This window comes from Cygnus olor, chromosome 1, assembly GCF_009769625.2.
Source record: "Cygnus olor isolate bCygOlo1 chromosome 1, bCygOlo1.pri.v2, whole genome shotgun sequence".
Taxonomy (NCBI): Eukaryota; Metazoa; Chordata; class Aves; order Anseriformes; family Anatidae; genus Cygnus; species Cygnus olor.
The window spans coordinates 8,151,815-8,175,993 of record NC_049169.1 but is presented as its reverse complement, the minus strand read 5'-3'; the positions used below and the strand labels follow the sequence as shown (position 1 = coordinate 8,175,993).

The following is a 24,179-nucleotide window of genomic DNA, read 5'->3' as shown; positions in this document are numbered from 1 at the left end:
AAAGGACAGGAGACTGATTTCCTACTTATTCCAGTTTACCCTGATCTTACTGCAATGTCTTATGTACTTTTAATCCAATTTACAGTGGAGTAACCCTGAGAGGAACTGGACTACTTCATTTTGCTTCCAGCTTAACTTTGAAGTCCTTAAGGAAACAGTTTAACATGCACATCTTAGCAAATGTCCTTGGCTTCCAAGAAAAATACTCTTATAAAATTAGCCAAGCAGCTGAAACGTAATGGGAAGATCACAAAAGTAAAGAGATGTTAAATAACTTAACACAAAATATTAAAAACAAGGGATAGATTTTGTTGTTTTATTTCATTTTTCTTTGAATTGGCTTAATTTCTCACTGGAACTGGGGCTGCTGGAACAATAGTGGCCCCACGTGAGTTGCTGGATTGCAGCTCCTGACTGCAGTGCCTCTTTCTTTGTCGTACCTGAGCACTCACGGTGAGCAAGTGGGGAGCTGGGCTGGGGGCAAGCCTGAGAGTGGGGGAAGCACTCCAGGAGAACTGGATGGGTTTTTTTCCCCACTGAACAGAGGTGAGAAATGCACCGTGTCCCGACAGAAGCTGTAACGGAGAGGGAGGTAGTGGGATTTTACAGACACCATCTCCATGCCACACTGTACCAGCAGGAAGCAGCTGCTCACCGTCCCCCCTAGCAGAGAATGAGCAGTGCAGCCACATCTCATTCCAGCGGTGAGTGCCCCATGCAGCAAGTCAATCCATCCACCCTCCCTGATGTTGCACTCACCTCATGGTGTTTAATTCTCTCTTTAGGACCACGACCTCCCGTTAACATTTTGGGTGGTGTAACCCTTTGGTTTTCAAACTTATATACCACAAAACGTAGTTTTTGTTTGTTTTGTTTTGTTTTGTTTTGCTTTCGCATACAGCTTTGCTGCACTCTGGAGTGCTCTTTCCCCAGGAACAATTTCTCTTTTGTCTTCCCTTATGGGAGCATTAGAAATAGAGAATATAGAGAGACAACATAGAGAATATATAGATAATGCAAGGAGAATATGTAGGATATGTGTTTCCTTATCTATCTATAAACAGATACGTTTGTATATTTGGATCTATATGCATACAAATTATTCTTTTTCTAGGAGATGTAGAGCAGAAGCAAAGCTGGAAGAGGGGAGGCAGAGGACGGCGACACAGCACCCTGAGCTGCCTCGGCTCTCGCTTCTGCTCGCGGTCCCCTGCCCGCTCCCGGCTTTTTGAGGATGCGCCAAGGCGCAGTGCTGGGGCGCAGCATCCTCGGAGGGGCGGCACCCCCGGCCACGTCCAATCAGGCGGCTGAGGGAAGGATGCTCGGGGCAGGGATGCAGGGTTGCCAGGCGACAGCAGCGTCCCCGTGTCTTTTCTCCCCCCCTCCCTTTACCTCCTCCGTGCCTCCCCCCCCCCCCCCCCGCCCCCCCGGGACCCCACTGCTCTTCTGCCCGTGCCGTTAAACAGCCCCGCAGCATGGGGACGGCGGCGGGTCCCCTTCCAAGGGCTCCCTGCCACAGCCCCGCTCCCGGCCGTGCCAGGAGCAATAGGCAGCTCCCAAGTTAGACGTAGGAACGCAGTGAATGAATAAATGGTAGGAATAAGCCTCAGGCAGCCCTCCGCAGAGCTACCGCACGCCCCGAGTGCCGGGAGAGGCAGCCTGCGAACGCCAGCCGGCTCTCCCTCCTTGTCTTTGCAACTCTAGGTCGCCTCCTAATTTAAAGCTTTGCGCCAATCCCCTTTGCCCGGGAAGGAGAGGAGATCTAGAAAGATGCCAGGCTGCGAAAGGGGACCCCAATTAGCAGCGCTGGTACCGGCGCTGCTGCCTGGCCAAGGAGAGGCAAAGTTGCTCGGAGGAACGGGAAGCGGGTGCTCCAGAGGGGAGGGGAAGGGAAGGGGACGATTACTTGGTGATCGTAGTGTCTCCCTCCCGTTGTCCCTCTCTCCTCCTCCCTCCCAGCCTTACCCCCGACCGCTTGGGAGGCCTTGATGAGTTTCCATCGGGATCTGATCCAAAGGGGGGGGAGAGACCGTGACTGTTCCCAGAGGAAGCAGCTCACGCAAGTTTGGGGGGTGAGACTCCCCGGTGGATGTTTAACGAGCACATCAGGAGGCCCGCGATGCCCGAGAGCAGCTGGAGACACTCACCGGGACCTACCTTCACGGCACGGTAAGGAGCTGGGCACTGCTAGCCCACGTCCTGGTCCTTGCATCCCACATCCTGATCCCTGCATCCCATATCTCGGATCTCTGCATCCCAGTCCTCACATCCATCCCTGCATCCCGCATCCCAGTCCTCACATCCCTCACCTTGCATCCCGGGTCCCTGCATCCCGGGTCCCTGCAACCCGCACCCTGCATCCTGCTCTCCCGAGGAGATGCAGCCTCTGCCCGGAGGACTGCAGGCTGTGCAGCCATGGGGAAAAAAAAAAAAAGTTTAGAGCGGCGTTTTGCAAAGAGGTTTGCTGATGGGAGCCAGGGGCCAGAAGAGGGTGGTTCTGGGGGGCTCAGGCTGTCACTCCTGTGGTGGGGAGGTAGGGTGCAGGGAGACCCCAGTGCTTCACAGCTGGATGGGGGGAGGTGGGCATAAAGAGGCTGGCTTGCCCTGGGCAAAGCAGCTGTGTCCAGATGTTGCCCAGAGGTACCTGCTCCCATAGAGGCAGGCTTTGGGGGTGGAGGGAGGAGATCTTAAGCATGCTGTCCTCTCCCGTTCCTTAAGCTGGGCTGGAAAGTGCCGAGCCAGCAGCTGGGAGAGCTGTGCTGGGTACCCAGCTTATCTCCCTGGATCTGCTGCTGGGAGAGAGGTGGGGAACCTTAAAGAAAGTGGAAGGGCTTTGCTCCTGCAGAGGTGTCTCCCAGGGACCCAGTTCACCCCAGGGTCCTAAAATTGGAAGGCTTCAAAAAGAAAGGAGAAAATTGCAGGGATCATAGAGCTAATGTAAATTCTCCTTCATATGTGCTTGTATATCTATCTGTCCATGTGAGTATGCATCTAGCTGTATAGGTATATGTGGGTGCTTCTAGAGTTGTTTGTGCTTATGTATGCACCTTGCCTATGTTCCCATGTCTCTGGATGTATGTTTGTGTATACCTATGCTTGTGTGTGCTTAGGTGCATATAGGTGTATATGTGTATAGATTCATAGGAATGTGTGTTTATTCCTAGGTGATATTTATCTGTGTGTAGTCCTGTAGGTGTGTGGCTACATATGTTTCACCTATGTGTGTGTGTCAGGCTCACATTTCTACAGAGATACACATGTGGGTGTGAGAAAGTGTATCTCCACGCTAGCATGTAGGTAGGGTTTTGGGGAATGGAGAATATTTGGGAGACTTTTTCCCCCTGTTATTTCAGTGCTTCCATGCTTAATGCATACATCCCTGTATTTCAGCAATCTTGAGTAAAAAAGATAAAAACACAAGCAATTATAGAAAATCTAGTCATCTTACTGATACTGCATTGAACTATTGAACTGAGCTAAGGATTTGTTGCTAGTTTGTGAGTTCTTTGGCTTTTTCTTGGTTTATGTCACCTGCTGAAAATGTTTTTTGAGCATTTTTTTAAATAATTAATTCAAGTGTTAAAAAATCTGTATTGGAAGACTGTGAAACAGAGCAGCCTGGGACACAGACTGGTACCTATTTCATCTTGCATAAGTATATGCCTCAGGTTGATTAAATATGCATGAAAACAATTTGAAAAGCACACAGCCCACCTGATTAACTGCATATTTTAGGAGACCTTTTTTCATTTTCTCCAAATACACCTAGATCATCATGACATCTTCTGCTGTTGTTTATGTTGATAAATGCAAGTAATACGAGAGAATGTAACTTTCTCAGTTACACTGGGAAAAAATGCACTTTAAGCCAGCTTTATTCACACTTAGGGTAAGGGAACGATTGTACTTTTGTAATGTTTCTGTTCACTCTTTGGGTGAAATCATTAACAATCCTTGCAAATCCTTCTTAATAAACGGCTTACTTAAGGAACAATGCAAGTTAATTTGTCTTCTGTTAGAATAATTCATACTTTAATTTCTGTAGCTCTTTTGATTGTTGCTTCTTTTGAGAATGACACCGTGCACCGTTGCTCTCTCTATTTCTAGAGTCTTGCATTATGTATATAAAATGAAAAGTGCTTTAACATTGAAATGCACCAGTTGTTTTACTGTTCTGTAAATTAAACAAAATTGCATTGTTATCAAATACACTAAAATGAGAATTTCATCCCAGAGCTAAGACACTTCTGTAATTGCAATTGATCTTTGTCTGGGTGACTTGTGCTGGTGACCTACTTATATGCTTCTATGAATAAAGTTAGGCAAATGTTGACACCTCGTCTAAGAGTAGGATTCTAATTTTATCATTGAAGGAGTGAATGTAAAGCGAGATGCAGGGGTAAAATATCTTTCTGTATTCACTTGATGTTTTTACACTTAACTGAAAAGTAAGGAAGAAATTTAGTTAATTAGACTGGAAAGACAAAAGAAAAGAAATGCACTAGAAATAGTGGCATAATTCAATTCAGTGATTACTTAAGTAGAGCTGAATATGGAAATGAAAAGGTGTAAGAAGGCATGCCAGCATTTAAATGAAGAGCTCTACAGATGTTCCATGCAAATGCACTTCTGTCACAGAAGTGTCCCACAGAAAGTAAATTATCCTGAGCTTCACAGAGTCCCATGTAGAATACTGTAAGACCTGAGTGACCCAGTTCTCATTTATGCTGGGGTCAATCTGCATTTTTTACTTTGAATCTGGTGGACTAAATTCTCTATTAGCTGTACAGCCTGGTTTAGCAGTGTGATTTCAGAATCAAGCCTAAAGCTTTCATGGGGCACAAGATCCTCCCTAAGAGGATGCTGAACTTGCCACTAGCATCCTGCAGAAAGGACTTCACTCTGTTCAGTTTCAGAAAGCTCTTTCCCAAGCCCTGTAAAATGTTTGTCAGGATTTCTGCCGCTCATTTCTTACAACTTGTATTGTAGTTATTGATCAACTAGTATGAATTTTTCAAGTTGGTAAAATTGTAGGCATACTATCACTCTTAGAAAGCCACTGAACAAACAGAGACGTTTGACACGCTCCAGGATCAGAGAGCATTATAGTTGGTGTGTGAATAAGTGTAACTACAATAAGCTACATAAGCTCTCGTGAAGATCATGCAATATTGACCAGCTTTTCTTTCTGCTTGCTGATATAAAACTGACAGTTGGTCTTAAGCAATCTAGAACTTAGTCTAGGTTAGAGATGATTATCTTCTCACTCTCCACTTTAGTGCACAGAGTAAGTTTGTACTTTTAACCCCTGCATTTGCAATGCAGCCAGAGACAAGGGTGAGCAGAAGGGTGATGCCACCCTGTCCCTGCACCCTGCACTGGATGTCCAGAGCCCGACGGTGGTGAAGACATGCTCCAAAGATGGAAGGAAAGGAGCATAGTATTCAGCTGATGTCATCTTCCTACATCTCTGACTGTCACTGTCTCTGACTATGAACATTAAGCCAACTTTCACTGTGATAATCTAGCCCTAAACTGGAAGAAAAATCTGGCACATATTTCGTTTTATGAAAATACAAATTGGCTTGAAAATCATGAGTTTAATTAGTAGTAGGAGTAAAATGACAAAAAAAAAAAATATAGGAATTTCTCCTGAGTATAATGGTGCCTGGTAACAGCCTCAGTGCAATTGTCAGATATTTCCACTGAGACAAAAATACAGTTCTTTGTTAGATGTGTTTTAACTGTTACGGATTAGTGCAATTTGTTCTTTTTTTTTCAAGTAAACCCAGAATCCAGGGTGACCTAAATGAATTTTCTGGCTTATCTATTGTCCAACAAGGTTCTCCAGTGTTTTGTTTCAGGGATGTTCATTTTTAACAACATACTCCAAGGAATATCTACCTAGCTGTGTTTCTAAAGCAATGCAGCAGATTTTCATATGGGGGTAAATCGCAATGAACCTATTAAAGTCAAAGAGAAGAGAATTTACTAGAGCTTTACCAAATTACACAAAAATAAAGGCTGTAGAACTATATTGCTTTCATCTCATATTGGCCCTCTCAAATACAAAATGATGTAGCTGGAACCATTATCATGCTATTGTTTATAGCTCTGCTGAGATTATGGGAGTGTTTAGGTAGTTAGTGACTGTACTGCTTTTGTAAGAACTTATGGGCTCCTTGCGTAAATCAATAGGTTGTATCAAAAACCTATGTAGCAGTGCGGCAGCTTTTCCAAACCTTCTAAGACCCAGCTTATCCACATGCATGGTTTTAACCCCAATTACAGAGGCAGCCTTCCCTCAGAGCACTTTACATCTAGCATGTGACTTGACCTTGATGGTACTGATGACCTTGACCTTGAAAGTCATTTTCAAAGGAATCCAAAGGAATATAGGATGATGACCATGTATAAAACTATATTAAATATGCATCGAGGACAGAGTGTACAGAGAGAATGGATTATAAACACTTCATAAATGAAATGGGAACTTGGGGAAGACTTTTGGTGGATGCTCTTAGACTCTGAAATGCTCCATTAGAAAGGTGAATAGAGAACAGTCATGAAGACCAAAAATATGTTTCAGGAAAATGGAAAGAGCTGTAGGAGACAAAATGGGAAAAAATAAAGAGATAAAATAGCTTGATAGGAAAGGAAAGAAAGAGCAGTAAAGACACTCAGATGACTATTCAAGCTGAGAGAAAAGTAAATGGACTGGTAAGTCAGTTGTGGGCTGAGGAGATGTAAAAGCAGATGAAGGCGACAAAGAAGAAACTGACATTGATGAGATCAGAAATTACCCTGTCGTCCAAATAGCAGGACTAAAATATTGCATGTGTTGTGGAACCAATAACTGCAAAATTTTGTAAGGAAAAGGATTGCATTCAGGCATATTGACTAAAGTAGGGAACAGCATTGGAGATGGTACGGCAAGCTAGTAGAGAAATGTAAAACTGATTTATTTTTTTTTCCACAGTAATTTGAAGTCATAAGAGAGAAAGAAGATAAAGAAGCTAGGTGGAGAGGAGAAAGGTAAAAGATTTTTAAAGTCCGATAACCAAGAAGTCTTACAAGGTATACAGTGTATACAGTGACAGGTATACAGTGACCATAGGTGAAACACATCAACAAATCAGGATACCCTTGAGAAGAGGGAGGGGAAACGTAGTCTTGTACAAGCTCTGGGTAAAATCCAGAGACAGTGCAATAAAAACAAAGGAAGTAAAAGCAGGTTGATGAGTCACTTAGGAAGTCAAGGAAAAAGTAGTCAGGGTCCAGAGAAAAACAAAGCAAGCACACCTGTGGGAGAATGAAGTCAAAAGCTCTTTGGGTGACCACAAAGTCAGTAAATTCATGAATCAGAACTGTGTTAGGAGAATTAGTGTGTTAAAATTAAGGTATCCATGAGAAGAAAGATAAAGGGCATTTGGACTTGATAATCTTTGCAGGTTTGTTCTCAATGAACTATTATATTCTAATGAATAGAATAGAATAAAAATGAATAGTTAGCTTAGGCTACCTCCTTAAGCAATCTATGGAGTGTAGTATGGTACACCATTTGAAAAGGGCTTGGAAACCTTACAACCCCCTATTTCAACATCTAAATCAATTGCTAAATTGGCAGAAGTAAATCGCTACTGGAAATTGCTTACAATAGTTACATCATCACTGGCTGGGAGATAAGATTGTTTTAAATCTGTTCCTAAATATTGTTTAATCAGTGGAGGGTGAAAAGATACAATATTCTGATTTTTTTTTACCCACCTGTGGCTTTTGTCAGGAGTAATTCATGTGTAGCTCCCCGCTCCACCAATACCTAACTAACAGTAAGTGTGAGTAGATGCAGGAGCTGTTGGGGAACCCCCAATCTTCTACTGTGGGAAGAAAGGGCACTGTGAGCCAGGTACACTCCTCTTCTCTGGTGAGGAATACAACCCTATGTAAAGCTAGTGTATGCCCTGAGAGGCTCCTAGATCATCACTGACCTTGCTGTCCTTGACTAATTTGTGTAGGGTACACACAGCAGCTCCTGATCATTTCAATATTCGACTCACAGTGCTGGGATGGTTGCCATCTTTTATGTAATGGAGTTGTGGTTAGGGCTCCCTACACCCCATACTGGCTCCTGCTTGTATGGGCCACGTCTACCTGGTGGGAAACTTGCAGTGGAACTTGAATGAACATTTCTACCTGTATGTTTTATAAGGCAGTTATGGCTGAGCTGTTTCCTGATCTGATACTTCCTGCCTAGCAATTTCTATGTAATTTTTATTATTATGTATTTATATTGTTATTATTAATTTTATTCATGGTGGTTGCATCAACCAGTGAAGAAATTATTAGGAAAGCATGAGAAGAAATTGCTCTGATAGCATATGAAAATGTCACATATCCATAACTGTGAGTTAAATATATAGTGAAGCTTAGCAGAAATTGGTTGTCCTGCTGTTAGGATCACACACCCAAAGAGATCTGACTTAAAGAAAAAAAAAAGAAAAGTAATTTCTGGGGATGTTTCCAGAACTCAGACTTTTTTTTTTTTCTTCTCACTGCTTCTACATATTTTTTGAGAAGAGAGGACAGATAAACAGACAAAATGATGGAAGCAGAGAATAAAAAGAAAAAAATATTGTGCAGTAAAACATAGAGAGTTCAGTTCTGAGGTGTTAACATAGTTTGGTTGCTTGGATCTGCTTACATGGTTAAGGAATGCCAAAAATCATCTTTATCTGTAAGAGTATTTAAAAATTTGATATTTTATACAAAAACATAATTGATTCTGCTATGATGAGGCAGTTTTTTAAAAAATAAACAACACAACAAAAAACCTACCTCTTTATAACTTTTGGTGAGATTTTGTTTTTATTTGAGTAATTAGTGCTAGCAGCTAGGAAAATAGCCATAGACTTTCTGGCTTTTTGTCATACTTTCAACTGCATTTTTACTAGTGTTCAGTCAGTCAAAAAGACATTTTCACTGTATTTCAACTGACACCAAATTTGTTCCATTGTAAAAGATTCCAGATGTTTCAGTACACAACAGATGAAAACTTTTACCTGCTAACAGATGCTTTTTGCCAGTGTTCTAAACTTCTCCTTTTTAAAAGTAAAAAGGAAAAACAAAAACAAAACAAAATCAACAAACAACAGCAACAAAAAACCACCCTCTGATATCAGTGTAATAATACTGGAATAAAATTTAGCAAAGTGGTGTGAAAAGAATATCTTATACTGCTGATTTGTACAGCACATTGTTTGCATATACAGTAATAATGGGCTGGTTTTCCTCATTTTGAAATACTTGTCAAAAAATACTACCAGAAAATGACATTTTACTGGAAAATTTACAAAGTTTTATAGGAATTCTTTTATCATATTTCTCTAAATACTGTAAGAAAACCCTTGTCAAATCTACCCTTTGACTGTTTTCAGTGTATGCCTCCAAGCTCTCTTAATTGTGTTTGCTCACTTTCTTCCTTGCAGCCATCGGGGGTTTTAGAAGAGCCCTGACAATGACAATGACAAACAGAAAGAACAACAGACAATGCATTTTCTAAAAAAGGTGCAAGCCCATCCATCCTACATGGGACTGCTGCACTAGCCTGAGTTATCTGGCGACTCTCTTTGCTTTCAAAAGTTGAGACAAGGGCAGTGGTTGCCTGTATGGGAATGGTATGTCAGCACAAAAGTCTGCTTCAGTCACTTCTTTATCTTACCATTATTACAGGGTACATTTACCTTGAAGAAGAGCATTTTCTTTCTACCCCAAAAATAAGCTGTCTGCCTTAAGGTCTTCATGGCAGGACAAAAGTGACTGCTGTTCTAGCAAAAGCAACATGCAGTCCGTGCCCTTTTTCATCCGTTTGCTTGTCAATGCGGCTGTCAATAAAGATCTATTTACATATGGCTAATCCCACAGTTGACTCATTAAGATGATTTTATGAGTGAAAAGGGACAATGATCTAATGGGATAGCTCCTGGAATACAAATAAAGCAAGATAACTTTCAGGGAATAATAATTTTTCTTACTGAAGTGGACTTTAAATCTCCAAGAAGAGAACAGCCCTGCTTTAAACAACCTTTTCTTTTTCACTCAGAAGTGATCTCAGATTAATTGTGCAGTTTAGCTGAACTTTGCTTTCCTTGGTATCCTAGGAGAAAAGCTCTGACAGACTGGGAATTTTAACTTGTTTGTAATGTAAACTCAGTATACTGGTGGTGTTTTTTAACACTCCAGAAACAGTTTGGAGGAAAAAGAAATAAATAAAAAAGCTTTGATCCTCTAAGCAAACAAAGTGGAGAGAAGGATGTTAAAAGAACCATCATTTGTGAAAGGCAGAGAAGGAAAATGTGGGAAAAGTGTCTTTATTTCAGCAGATTCAGAGACTATTTGAAAGGTTATTTGAAATATCAGGCACTTCACCAGCATTAGAGCCCTCTGATGAATAGGGAAAATTGATTTCTTTTCATTGTTTTATCAGCATTTTCAAGATTTCTGAAAACTATGAATTTCTCAATGATATCAGTCAACCTGACCAAGATTTTTCCCAGAAGCAGATACCCAGGATAAAGCTCAGGGGTGAAGATTTAATGACTTGGGTATCGAGCTCAGATAAACACTTCCTAGTGGCATTATTCATTAGGATGAAAGGAAGCAGAATCTAGTCTGGAAGTAACGCCACCTCCTGGGAACTAGGGAACGACTTGAAGCACAGATTTCTTGACCAAAGGGTGAAATGTGATTTGTGGCATCCAGACATAGCACTGGGAAGTGGTGTGACCCAGTAATGCCTTATGTGTGGGACACATTTCTGCTCCTTAAAATGTCACTGATCTTGGTATTTCGGGCAGTAGGTAAAGACGTAGAGACAAGACTCCACAAACTCCTTTCAACCTGCCTATTTCACATTCATCAGTTTTAAGGAAGGAAACAGACAAATAGCTCCTTTTAGACTGAGATACCTTAAATCAATGTCCAGGGAGCGGCTGCAAAGAGTAATGGAGTTTCTTAGTCCCTACGATTTCCTGGCAAGGGCACAAGGTCCCAATTAGAACCCACCCTGAACTGGTGCAGTATCCATTACAGTAGAAATGGATAGAAAAAGGTCTTTTTGATGTAAGCTTCTTCATTTTCAAAGACTTGTACATCATGTTCCATTTTCCTGAACAGAGGAAAATTTTACATTCATAGTTCCCCAGATGATGACATTGGTAGGGACTTCACCTAATACATCTCATCCTCCAAAGACAGCATAAACTAACTCTATGTCTTTCCCAACTGGTATTTGTTGAACCTTTCCCTTCAAATCTACAGCAAGAGATTTCACAGCCTTCTGCAATAGCACATGCCAGTGCTTCACTGTCGTTATTATCAGAAAGACTTTAAAATTTAACTAAATCCCACTTTTTGCAACTGAGTCTGACTCTCTTGTCCTGTCTGCCATGGAAATTGGAAGCAGTTTAGTGCTTTCCCTTCCACTCCAGCTTTTTACACAGCAAGTGTTTGGGGCTTGGCTTTTAAAATTTCATTTATACAATGTTCCCCTCTCAGTCTTGCCTCTTGACTCAATGAAATAACTGCTTTTTTGTTTGTTTGTTTTGTACTTTTTTTAAGAATCTTGTTATTGTTTTTCTTTGGACCTTTTCCAGTTGCCCATTTGGATCCATACCCAAAAGATGAGTATATCTGATGAATGACTTGACTTCACTTGTCATGGACAGAACCTTCCTCAAAGAAATCCTCTGTGTCATTTCTTTGTTCTGTGCTCCAAGCCTTACTCCAGCCCACGTTTAGTCCGAAGAGCTCTCCAAATCTCTCAGGTTATAGTGATTTTTGTTCTGTCATCTTCCAATTTGCTACATTTTTTCTTGACTGCTTCTGGTCATCTCTAGTTGACAGACACATGTAACTCCAACCAAGCAATTGCCAGCCCTCACAACTACATTTACATTTCAGAAGAAAACTTAGAGAGTTTGAACCACCTGGTCCTTTATCTTTGCCATAGGTATCTATATGGGCGATGGCTTCTTTTGGTGCAATCATTACTAAGCAGAGGGACGCTTAACTACTGCATTGTCTAGCACTAATGGTGTTTAGCATGCTTAGCATGAAGTGACAATCATGATCACTATCTGCATCTATGAGCTGATTGTCCACAAGTCAGAGACTAGATCCTTGGGAGCCTGACACCTCCAGGTTTCATGGTCATCAGGGACTTTGTACTGCAGAAACCCAAGGAGAGGTTTAGTGATTATGCAGGGATGTCTTTGCAGACATTTGTACCAGAGAAGCTGCCAAGCCATCTCCAAGCATCAAATACCAATGAATGCTGAGCTGAATAATAGATACAAATATGGGATCAGTGTTTGTTTGGGTATTCCAACTATAGACCCATGAAAAGGCAGAATATGCTCATGCTTTCAGGATCATGACTATGGAGCAATGCATCACAAAGTCCCGCATGAGAAGTTCGACTTTGCTCCTGGCAAACCCACACAGAGTTCATCTACATTAAGCCTGATGAGTGTGGCATTAGGCAAGAATCCAGAACCTCATGCCCCCTAGGCACACTTTCTGCCTCTTTTGTTTAATTTCTTTTCCGTCTTTAAGACTCAAACTTTACCCTGGCCAACCTAGAACATATCGCAAAACAGTCAGGACACAAAAAACATCACAGATGGAACTGCCACAGGTATTTGCCCCAAAGGCTCCCTAGAGAACCCTTTGCAGCTGTTAGGTTCACGTATATGAGAGTAGCTATTACTACCACCAAAAAATAAAAAAAATAAAATAAAAAATAACAACAACAACAAACTCAGAAAGGGAAAAAAAAGGAAGAAAAAGGGGGTTAAAAAAAATAAGCATTCACTCAAGTATCTGCAGCAATTCATGGAGCAACTTAACATTACAACAAAAATGTCCCCTCTAGCCTTCAAACCAATAAACATGATGTTTTAATATACCTCAGTAAATTAAAACACGTTCATTCCATCTCATTAGTTCCTGGCTGTTAGTTTCCAAACCTTGAGTTCCCATTGAACAGGTAAGCAGCTGCTCTGAATGTCTAACTGGTGTGACTCTGTATCAGAGTAAAGCCACAATTATGCACAAGAGTAGTCCTTTTCGTCCACCCTCTGTCTAATCTAGTCATGCTGGGCATGCTAAATAAACACTGCATGGGTGCAGTGAGCGGAGGGGAAGGTTGCTCTCCTTGTAAGAGAGAACTTATTACACTCTGGGATACAGAGACACAGAGAGGTACATTCAGACAACCAGTAGGATGCAGCTTGATGCTCCTTCCCTCCACTGAAAATACATGGCTTCAGAGTTTAGCAATCCTGAAGATTGTTTGATATGTTGTCTTTTGAACTTAGATCATTTTAATTAAGAACCTAAGATTCACTGTCTGATCATGGTCAGCAGAACCTGGCATCGTAATGCCATTGATTGATGGTCAAGCGTGTTCCTGAGGCCTTACGAAACAGCTTCCGTGTGAAAAGTCATTCGTATTTAATCAATAGTAGCCATCTCAGTCCTATTTTGGAGCTCTGCAAGTTTTTTTTGCACCACATTTTTAAAGTTCCAAGTAAAAGGTGCTCTAGCATGTCCCATTTTTGTCAATTCCCATTTATAATGTGGTTTCCATGCCAATGATTACAGTGTAATACTAATACCAGTAGTTTCAAAAACAAAAGCACATTTGAAATCATCCATGTTTATCTTTAGAGAGTAAAAGCTGCAAAAATAAATGAATCGAGGAGGATTAAATACTAGGCTAATTGTTCATTAGACAACCTAAGACCGATTAAATGTGTTAATCCATTTAATTTTTTTCCATTTGTTTCCATTATTATCCCTGCCAAAATTCTTTTGCTTGTATTAATTCACCTACATTTACTTATTAACAAAGGAATTTGCTTGAAATGCATGTCTTGAATCCTATAGTCCTTTCTCAAGCAAAACTTCCATGACAGCAGTAGCAGAAGGAATTCAAGATGTGATTGGAACTCTCTGTACTGATCTTTTCCTAAAATAAAATTTAAACTCTTTCAATCAGATTAACGTGAATGCATTCTCCATCTGTACTGATTCCATCTACTCTCAATGTTTAATTGAAATCCTTCTGCAAAATTATGCATAGTTCTATGTATTGTCCTATGAAAGTGCTCCTGATTGCCCCTGACCCAAAAGAATTGTTCTAAAATTCATTGCTGAGAGCTGGTTACTATTTTGTATTATTTTTACATTATTTTGATGTGTAATTGGCCATTTGCCAGATACATGGAACTATTGGTACCTGACTTGATTATCATGTCTCCCAAGTTCAAGAAAAGAATTGGTGTGTTTTATTTTCAGATCAGCTACACTTCAAGATTGCCAGAGTCAAATTCACAAAATAAATTCTGAAGAAAGGTAGACTCATCCTAAAATTACTCACGTAGGTAATACCTCAAATAGGGGAAGATGAAACAGGTCAGGTACCAGTTCAGTAGAAATAGATAAAAGCATATCAGATGCAGAGCATGACCCTATACCATATCATACTGTTGTGGAAAAGACAATTTTCCTACTGGTATGAATAAACAGGAATATTGTCTGCAAGATTTGGAATGTAAACCTTATTCTTTACTCATGAATATTAGGGATACATTTGGAATATGGTGCCCGTTCTGAGCATTTTGTTTCAAGAAGAAATATAAAGAACAGAGACAGAGTCCAGAGAATGGCAAGAAAAAGAGTTAGAGGTGTGGAAAAATGGACTTATCACCTGTAAGTCACAGGCTGCTGTTGTCACACAGAAGACTAGGCCTCAGGAAAAGCTTTTAATGGTAAGGAGAGTGAAGTAACAGAATAAATTGATGGGGTGTCTACGGAGTTCCTATCTCCAAAGGTGCTTAAAAACAAGTTAACCAAGACATGAGTTAGATAAGATTTAAGTAAAGTTGGTCCTTGTTTGGGTAATAGAAAAGAAAGATCAGAAAGATCAACCTCCTTCTGTAGGTGACCTGAACATCATCCAGGATTCCTGCTCCAGGATCTTACATGAGTACACTCTTTATGGCAAACATCTATCTCCCTAAGAAAGCAAGCAAGCAAGGCTGTTCTGCTGGAGAGAAGCAAGCTCTGTCATGAAGAGGCAGAGCATGCATGTATGCATACAACACATGCCTAGTCTGCTTAATTTGCACACAAACTCATTATGAGTGTTTATTCAGCCCCTGCTCTCCTCTAGAAGCAGCAGCATTCTGAATTATCTTCAGTATAGATGACAATCTAGTCTGTTATGTAAAGACCATTAGCTATCCCTAAGTCTTACCATAAGAACTGTGCAGAAGTGCACGTCTACAAAATCCAACATTAAATGAACTCTAATATTAGGAGAACAGACAAACAAGAAATAAAGGAACAACGCAACTTGCACTCTCAACTTTAAAGTCTAGCTTGCATAAGGTTTGATACTCTCATGTGTAGGCAATACACTATATAAGATCCTAAAGTAATGCATGTTATTGGAAATTTGCATAAGGAAATGAATGCAGTAAATCTATTGACGTCGTCAATGCAGAACTACTGTAACTCTAAAGCTTTCTGCACTGCAGTGATGATTATGAAACTAGTAGGTATTTTATATTATTAACTCAAGGCAGCGTCTTGTAATAAATACTCATAAAACATACTGGCAAATGCATAAACTGCAAAAACATAAGTAAGGAATTTTGATACGTTCTCTATCATGAATAAATTGTTAATACTGCTACCCAGTAATTATTTAATCAAAAGTATACTTAAGGAAATCCTGAAATTACTGAGAGATTTTAGTTGTTAGAAATAAGGGCCCTATGTTCATGTTAATTATTGAAGCAGGGTTAGAGTATATTTCAATAAAAGTATGAGACAGTATTGAAATTCAAATAACTCCTTGGAGGTTTTATGGTTCATACAAATGCAAAGGAAATCAGAAAGAGAAGATTTTTCAAAATTAAAAAAAAAAAATCTTTCTTAAAGAGAGATATAGAATTATATGTCTTCTTCTGAAAAGACATTATGTTTTGTTGTCAGTTTGTAAAATATGCATTATTCATATCATTGATAGAAAAGATATTTAGCCTAAATTACACTCTTTCTTTCCTACCCTGGAATTTTTCTTCTATTCAAAGTCTACTGTATCTTTCATTAGTTAAGTCCCCTCTGCATTGACCCTGGAGAATACTGAGATATTCATGAGATATTTTTTATTCATCCTAAATCAGGTGAACAATAAAAAAAAATGATTTGTTATGCAGTATAAATAGTTCATGAACATATAAAATTTAATTCAGGATTCAGTGGGTCAAATCCTAGACTGTGATAAATTAGCAACAAAGTCAATGCAGCTGCTCCACGTTACACCAACTGGCAATGCTGTTCAATTTGTCAGGTGTACTGCATTTCAGTCATTTAATAGCTTCAAGAGATCAATAAGATTTGCAGTTTCAAGTTTTCAAATGTCAGCCTACTTGCTTTCCATACGCTTACACAAGCAGTAGGGAGGAATTAGCAGCAAAGTCCTTGCATTACAATAAAGTGTTACCTTCATACATGCTCACAAGCCTGTTTAATTGGGACTGGATACTGCACTCTGACTCTTGACCTTGGTCTTCACCAGTGGGAAGCTGCTGAGGAGTTGATAGCGTGAGAACATGAGTCACCAACATGTTATCCCAATCCCACAAGTGGTGTACATCAATATAACTGCACTATTATAGATCCAAGGATAGAGACAGCTTGTAAATATGGGAAATATGGGGGTTGTGCAACAGAAATGAGGTTGGAAAAGACAACAGAAAATCATTCCATCTATCTCCTGCCCCAAAGTAGAGTAGAGTGTTATTTCTGGCAGAAGATTGATGAATATTTTCTGGAAAACTTCTGGTGGAGGAGACTCTACAACTTGTCCAGGCAAAATGTCCTAGTGTCACGTTATGTTTATGAGCAGAAAGTTTTCCATAACATCTACCCATAACATTTATTTTTACAGTTAAAGTTAATTGCCTCTTAGTTAATGACTGCAGTCAAAGTTCTCCTTTCATCCCTATTAATTTCTCACCTCCTGAACTTGATGCAGCTTAGTTACAATCTCTTCTGGTCACATCTGCGATGAAACTGAAACTGATTATATGATCTGGAAAACTGAGAGTTTCAGGCAGTTTTCTGAAACTGGACAACTTCTCATTTTGAATTTCCAGTCAGCTGAATCAGCCACTAAGCCATGAAACACTCATTGTCACTGGATCCTGAAAAGACTCCAAATAATGCTTATGGAACAAGAGTCCTAAGTGTGGTGTGTTTTTTTTTTTGTTTTTTTTTTTTGTTTGTTTGTTTCTTTATCACCAATTGCAGGGATATTCTGTTATGTCTTTTAGTATAAGAAATAAAAATCTGAGACCAAGACACATTTTAGACCACTTGTGCAATTAGTGCAGTGTGTTATAAGAGTAAGTGTTCCAAAAGAAAGCACTTGATTCTCTGTTTTTTCTTTGTTTGTTGGCACAATCATAGGTAGCTTAGTCCTTTCTGAAAGAGAGAAAAGGATTTGGTGGCTGTAGAACCAAATAATCTTGTGTGCTCCTTCATGAGATGATGAACTTTAGCCTGTGCGTTAAGTGCTTTTTAGATGGTACTGAATTCTAGCTGTGTGATGGTTCCAACTAATGATTAGCATGATTCATTGTTTTCTCTTATGCTCATTAAGGAAAATATTTAGATTTTATTAGAGTAAAGGACTCAATGTTTGTTGAAAGAAATAATAGTACTTGAAAAGAAAATTGAAAGGTAGTAAAAAGCTATTGCTGGTGAAAAGGGGGTGATAAAAAAGGTCTTGAGAATGATAGAAACATCTATTTTTCTCTGATAATCTTTTCTCTATGAATGGATTTTTATGCTATGATCATATAAGAAGAAGAAATGTAGTTAAATCCCTCAGATTGATTCAGATGATTTAACAGTCACTGTGCTTCCTAAATTGATTATTGAAAAGAAAAACAATCAGCTCACATCCTTTCTTGAGTATACAGTTACTGGTAACACTTCATCCTCCTTGTTCATCGTTCTTCACTAAGGCTTGGCCTTGGTCCTCGGATAACCTCTTCTAGGTGGCCATGCTTGAGCTGGGGTTGGACCAGATGACCTGCAGAGGTCCCTTCCAACCTCAACCATTCTGTGATCCTGTAATACTTGGAGGCAGCTTCGGCTAAACCTCAGGCGGGTGGGCATCTCTTCCTTAAGAGCTCTACAGTACTTTTCTGGCCCATGTTCAGCCTCTATTTGGTATCTGTGTCATTTTCTTCCTGCTGAGAGGAAGGGAACGACCTTTGCCTGCTTGATGGACATGGATATGTGCAGATTTTTCTATAACTATGGTACCATTGCTGGTTGATAGGGCCAGCAATGCTTTAGGGCCTGAAACTCTTCCTCTGTCTAATCCTCTTATTTCATTGCAGAATCTATGCACACAGCTTACTGACATCCTTCAGATGTTTTCAAAGCACTTGCCTATCACAAATTTTATAGTAACTTCCAGTCTATGGACAGATTGCTTACCTTGTTCTTTTCAGTCTCCATCATCTTCAGGAGCTGGTCCTCTCTAGTTCCTAGCACCCATGTCAACTTTCAGAGTGACATCCAGAAAAGAATACCTGAAACTAAAAACAGGCTTATTTTCTCAGCTCAGATACATTCCTCTGGAGTAAAACTACTGTGCTGGGGGATATTTAGGCCTGTAGAGAGTACAATATGATCTGGATCTGTGCCTGGCACGTAGGCAGTTGTCTCCTTGTTCTTGCCCACAAGCTTCCCGCTGTCTGTAGTGCTGGGAACCTTGTGCCCTGAGCCCTTGGGGTCATGTGTGACTCCAGCCCAGGCAAGTGTGTGGAGAGTGACTGTAAAGTCTCAGCTGATTGCACAACTATGCTAATTATTTTGCCTTTAGGTCTGAACTTCACGTCATTCAGTGTTCCTATGAATTCCTAGCAGTTAAACAAATAGTTGCATTTCATCTCAGATACTTCAGACCTACATCACATTAAAAGTTTTTCTAAGAAGTCAAGTGGTCCTTTCCACTTCAAAGCAGACACATGTATTTATTTTTAATCTTTATGCTTGTGATTAATACCAACAATGAAGGTAATATTTCATTTGCTTCACAAACCACATAAAGACCAGAATTGCCTTGAGTTCTACTCAGATATCTGGAAAAAGAAGCAGTCTTTCCACTGCCTCCTCTTTCATCAAGTTTTCAACTTTGTGAGGAAAAAAAAAAAAGATTTTTTTGTATCTTTTTTTTGTCTATAAACTGACTGTAAAGGGACATTTGAATAAGCAGATCAGATATAGGTACATATAATGTGGCTGTGTGGCTAAAAGAATCCCACCTAAATGTCTGTTGCAGGATTCTTGCAGACCAGCCTCAGTTTTATCCATGTTTCTTGCATGACTGAAACTTTGGTCAGAGCCTGCTCTGTAACTGACCTTGTACAAATTGCCACATCAGCAAGAGAGGAAAACTTGGTGCTGGTTTTTTTCTCTGGTCTTTGCTAGTTTGTCCTCCCTCATTTATTTCCACAGAAGACAGCTCTGCATCTCTTTCAAAAGGCAAATCTCTCTGCAATGTAAAATCCTCCGTAGGAGGAAGGCAAAGTGTGTCTGATACCCTAAGAAATTGGTTTTAGTATTTGGCGATGTTTATCCTGCAAAAGGAATTATCTCTCCAGAATTCAGAGTTTGCCTTTCCACTGAGACTGAACTTTTACCACATGTGTAAGCAACAGATTGATTAAGGTGTGGTGGTTTGTCCCAGCTGGAAAGCTGAACTCCACAACTGCTCTCTCACTCCCCCTCCTAAAAAGGAAAGGGGGAGAAACTACGATGAAAAAGGAAAAAAAAAAAATGGGGGGAGAGGGCTCACAAGTTGAGGTAAAGACAGGGAGATCACTCAACACTTATTGTCATAGGTAAAACAGGCTCAGTATAGGTAGATTAAATTAATTTATTGCCTACTACTAACAGATTAGAGCACTGAGAAACTAAAAGCAAACTAAAAACACCTATCCCCATCCACCCTCTTCTATGTCCTCCCCCCAGGTGGCACAGGGGAATGGGGGCTGTGATCAGTCCCTGATGCTTAGTCACTGATGCTCCTTCATGGTCACTGTGCCTCTGCTCCACATGGGGTCCCTCCCACGGGATGCCGTCCTTCCCGAACTGAGCCTGCAGGGGTGCCCACAGGCAGCAGCTCTTCAAGAACTGCTCCCACACGGCTCCGTACCACGGGGTCCATCTCCCAGGAGCAAACTGCTCCAGCACGGGTCCCCCACGGGTGGCAGCTCCCCCCAGGCCCCCTGCTCCTGCGTGGGCTCCTCTCCACAGGCTGCAGCTCTGGCCCGGGGCCTGCTCCTGCGGGGGCTCTCCATGGGCCGCAGCCTCCCTCCAGGCCACATCCACCTGCTCCACCGCGGGCTCCTCCACGGGCTGCAGCGTGGAGATCTGCTCCGTGTGGGACCCATGGGCTGCAGGGGGACAGCCTGCTCCACCAGGGGCCTCTCCACAGGCCACAGGGGAACTGCTGCTGCGTGTCTGGAGCACCTCCTGCCCTCCCTCTGCACTGACCTTAGGGCTGCAGGGCTGGTTCTCCCTCCTCTCTCACAGATGCTGTTGTGCAGCAATTTTTTTCGCTTTCTTAAATCTTTTTTCCGAAAGGCACAGCCAGCGTCGTTCCCTGGCTCAGCTCTGGCCAGCTGCAGGTCCCTTTTGGAGCTTGTCTGGAGCTGGCTCTGATCTGACATGGGGCAGCTTCTGGATTCTTCTCACAGAGGTCACCCCTGCAGCCCCCCATTACCAAAACTTGCCACGTAAACCCAATACATAAGGTCATGGGGATTTTCTACCATCTGAAACTTCTAACTAGATATGGTATGTTTCTTAAAACATCATGAAAAGGATGTTACTAAAAGGATCACTCTATATGTCCATTGTTACACCTGTGCTTCTCTAAGTGTACACTGATGACCTCTGTCAGAGGCTGAATACTCAGACATGGGCTTCAGGGACGTTTGCTTTAACTTAGTCCAATGGTTCTTAAATTCTTAGTGATAAACTGTTAGATTTGGAGTGGGAATTAATCCAGATAAGTTTTTGCTTGCCTTATGCAAGCAATCAAGCTGGAAGGTCATTAGGCCCGTATGCCTTTAAAATCAGTAGGTCTCTGAATTACATATTCATAATCTTCAGGAATGACAAATTAAAACTGTGTTGAAGTGAGGGAAAAAAATATTAGAAAACCTGGCAAGTATTCAAGCCTAGGCACACTGTTCGTCTTGATCTTGTTAATTTGAAAGATTATCATTTCAAAATTTTCTGAAAATACTAAATTATTCTTCCAATAACCTCACGCTGTCAACACTCTGGTCCAACATTAAAGTATGTAAATGTGAAATCTCTTCTCAGTTTACATACCACGCGTATGTGATAACTTTCATCTTAGTTATAATAAGGACTGAACTAGTGATTTACTAAGCCAAAAACTTAACATTCTTAAACTAAAACATTGCTTCCTGTTCATAAAGCTGAATTAGGCTCAGAGCTTCTGTGATTTGAGTGTGGAGGAGGTTACACTGCACAAATTAAAGCAAATACACTTCCCTCCAAGTGATGTTGTCAGAAAATGACTTCTGTGAGACTCAAGGTTTTTGTATAGAGGCGTTTGCAGTATCATAAATACCTGTTCTTCCTCCCTGAGTCAGGAGATCCTGAGACCTCAGGACTCTTGTTTTCATTTTTGAACACAGATTCCCTGACAGGGTTCACCAGAGTTTAGTTTAGTTTAAATTCAGCAACTGGTGGGTTGAGTTCTTTCTTTTCTTTCTTTAGCCTTTGCTGTCTTCTCTGTTAAAAACTGTTGTGCATTTGAAGCTCTCTGATAAAAGGCTATACATTGCCCCTTCTGCATAAAACAGCATGAATCTGAGTCTTATAGACCCCAGGAGTAGATTCTCATGATTTCCCTTGTATGCCCCTTTCCTCTTCTCAAAGCTACCTTTTATTATTCCTCCTCTGCTGCACTTCTCAGTGTCTCTCATTCTAAGGTTGGCTCATCTAGAGCTAGCAGAAGTCTTTCTGGGGACTGTCAAGGCTTCTTGGAGATTCCCATGTACCATAATCTTGCAGAGGTTTCACCACCCACTTGATTTTCTCCTCTAACTAAGCCAGCTAACTTTAAACCCACGACGACAAAGTTATCAGCAGGATCAGGCCCGGGGCATTATAACATATATCATCTGCTAAATGTGTCTTCACCCAGTCAAAAATAGAATCACTTCCTTGGGTTTGGGTTAATATGGTTCGTTTTTTACATATTCAAATTCTACCACTTATTAGTTCAAAATGGTCCTTCTGACTAGCATAATACCTGGTAGAATACCTGGTAGCATAACCAGGTATTAGCAACAATCGCAAGTGAATTCCCTGCTGAACATCAAGAGGATGTGCAATCTTCCAGCCCTCATGGACTGGGTTATAGTTGTATTTTAGGGTTCAAGTTTGTGGTTGACTTTTCCCCCTTTTAACTACTTTAACCTATGTTCTGTACTTGTATCAAGGGACTGTAATACATACACACACACACCTTTCAATCAACATCTATATTAAGAGGGCAGACAACAATTTACATTACAGACAGCCACTGGACCTGCACTGGGACTGTACATAGCCCTGCCTCAGTAGTAGTGGTTCCCAGTACCAACTTTTATGGATGATGCTGTTGCACTGGTCGGTTTGATGATTTAATTTTCCTTCTCTGCGACTGCATTACCAAAATTGGAATTTAGTATTAGCAGATTCCTGCTGTGTTTCGGAGTGTTCATTTTTGTTAACGTCTTTACAACTCAAAATGTCTCTCCAGCATAAAGTTGAGGGATCTCTGCTGATTTTCACTGAATAATTTTTGAGTTACAGCACCTCAAACAGCAGGAAAGCAGACCAACTTATCCTTTTGTATCCTTTGAATTCTCAAATCCACCAATGCTAACCGTCTTGTGGTCACAGATGTGTCTATATAGACCAAAGGAGCTGGTTCCGTACATAAAATTTTAGTGTCTCCTCAGTCTGCATATTTACTGCTTAAATCCATCAAAAATACTTACAGAACAGTGAAACAACTCTCTTCATGATTCATATATTACTAGGTCCAAACAGTTCCTAAACTGCTCCAGTCTAAAGTTAACATAGTTTCAGAATAAATCCCAACTATCAGTGGATGACTATACAGGTACAGAACTCATGTCTAAAAATTCATTTCTAATATCAAGTTGTGTTTAAAATAGTGTGTGAATATTAGGCTAGACATTTCATGATACTGGGCATCTCTCTTTGACAAATATGTCACACTCAACCAAATCAAGTCTGGGAGAACATTAAGGATTTTACTGATATTTTTAAAAAGAGGCAAGTGTAATGAATTGAAAGAGTTAAGGTCATATTTTCCACAATATACAGATGAACAAGCAGCTGAACATTATTAAGATGATGTCAAAGACTGTCATTTTGTAAAGTTTTATCTTCGGCTTGTACCATACATCTGAGCTCTGTGGTTCCAATGCCCCCATCCATGATTTACTCAAAGATATGGATTTTGCCTAATTGTTCCCACAGATCATACGTTTCATCTGAACGATCAATGTTTTTCTTGTTGTTTTTTTTTGTTTGTTTTTGTTTTTTGTTGTTTTTTTTTTTTCTGGATGATTTGGCTTGGTTTGGATCAGTTGCGTGAGTTGAGAAATGCCATAGATATTAAGCAGAGCAGACAACCTTTGATCTCCTATCCACCTGTTAACTCTCCATTGGATATTTTACACAAATTCCTTGCACAGACCTGCCATAGAAACGAACAGCAGTTCAATGTGCAGAGCGAGTGAGGAGTACAGACAATGCCTCACAGAAAGCTGGCTGTTGTTTGCTGTTGACAGGCTATTTTTAGCTCACAGACTGTTATTCCACTGAGCAAACTCAAGTCAGGTAAAAGAAAATGCACTTTGCAGGCTTATCTGCATAGAGCACTGGATCAATCAGAATTCTCAATACCTTTAATGTGCTCATATTTTTAATACTTGGCTGGCGATGTCGTATCTGACATTGCTGTAGCAAAT

The 24,179-nt window shown here is 40.6% G+C and overlaps 1 protein-coding gene across 3 annotated transcripts in view; it reads left to right on the top strand.

Annotated features, from left to right (window-relative positions):
* The first annotated feature begins 1,447 nt into the window (after positions 1 to 1,447).
* The window catches only part of GRM3 (glutamate metabotropic receptor 3), a 106,104-nt gene continuing 83,372 nt past the window's right edge, over positions 1,448 to 24,179 (top strand). For 2 of the 3 annotated variants that reach the window (XM_040548095.1, XM_040548084.1), the window contains exon 1: positions 1,448 to 2,169. The gene's annotated coding sequence lies outside the window, so the exon portion shown is untranslated. Of the gene's footprint in view, positions 2,170 to 6,979; positions 7,036 to 24,179 lie in introns of all 3 variants that reach the window. The other variant, XM_040548076.1, reaches the window with a different exon arrangement.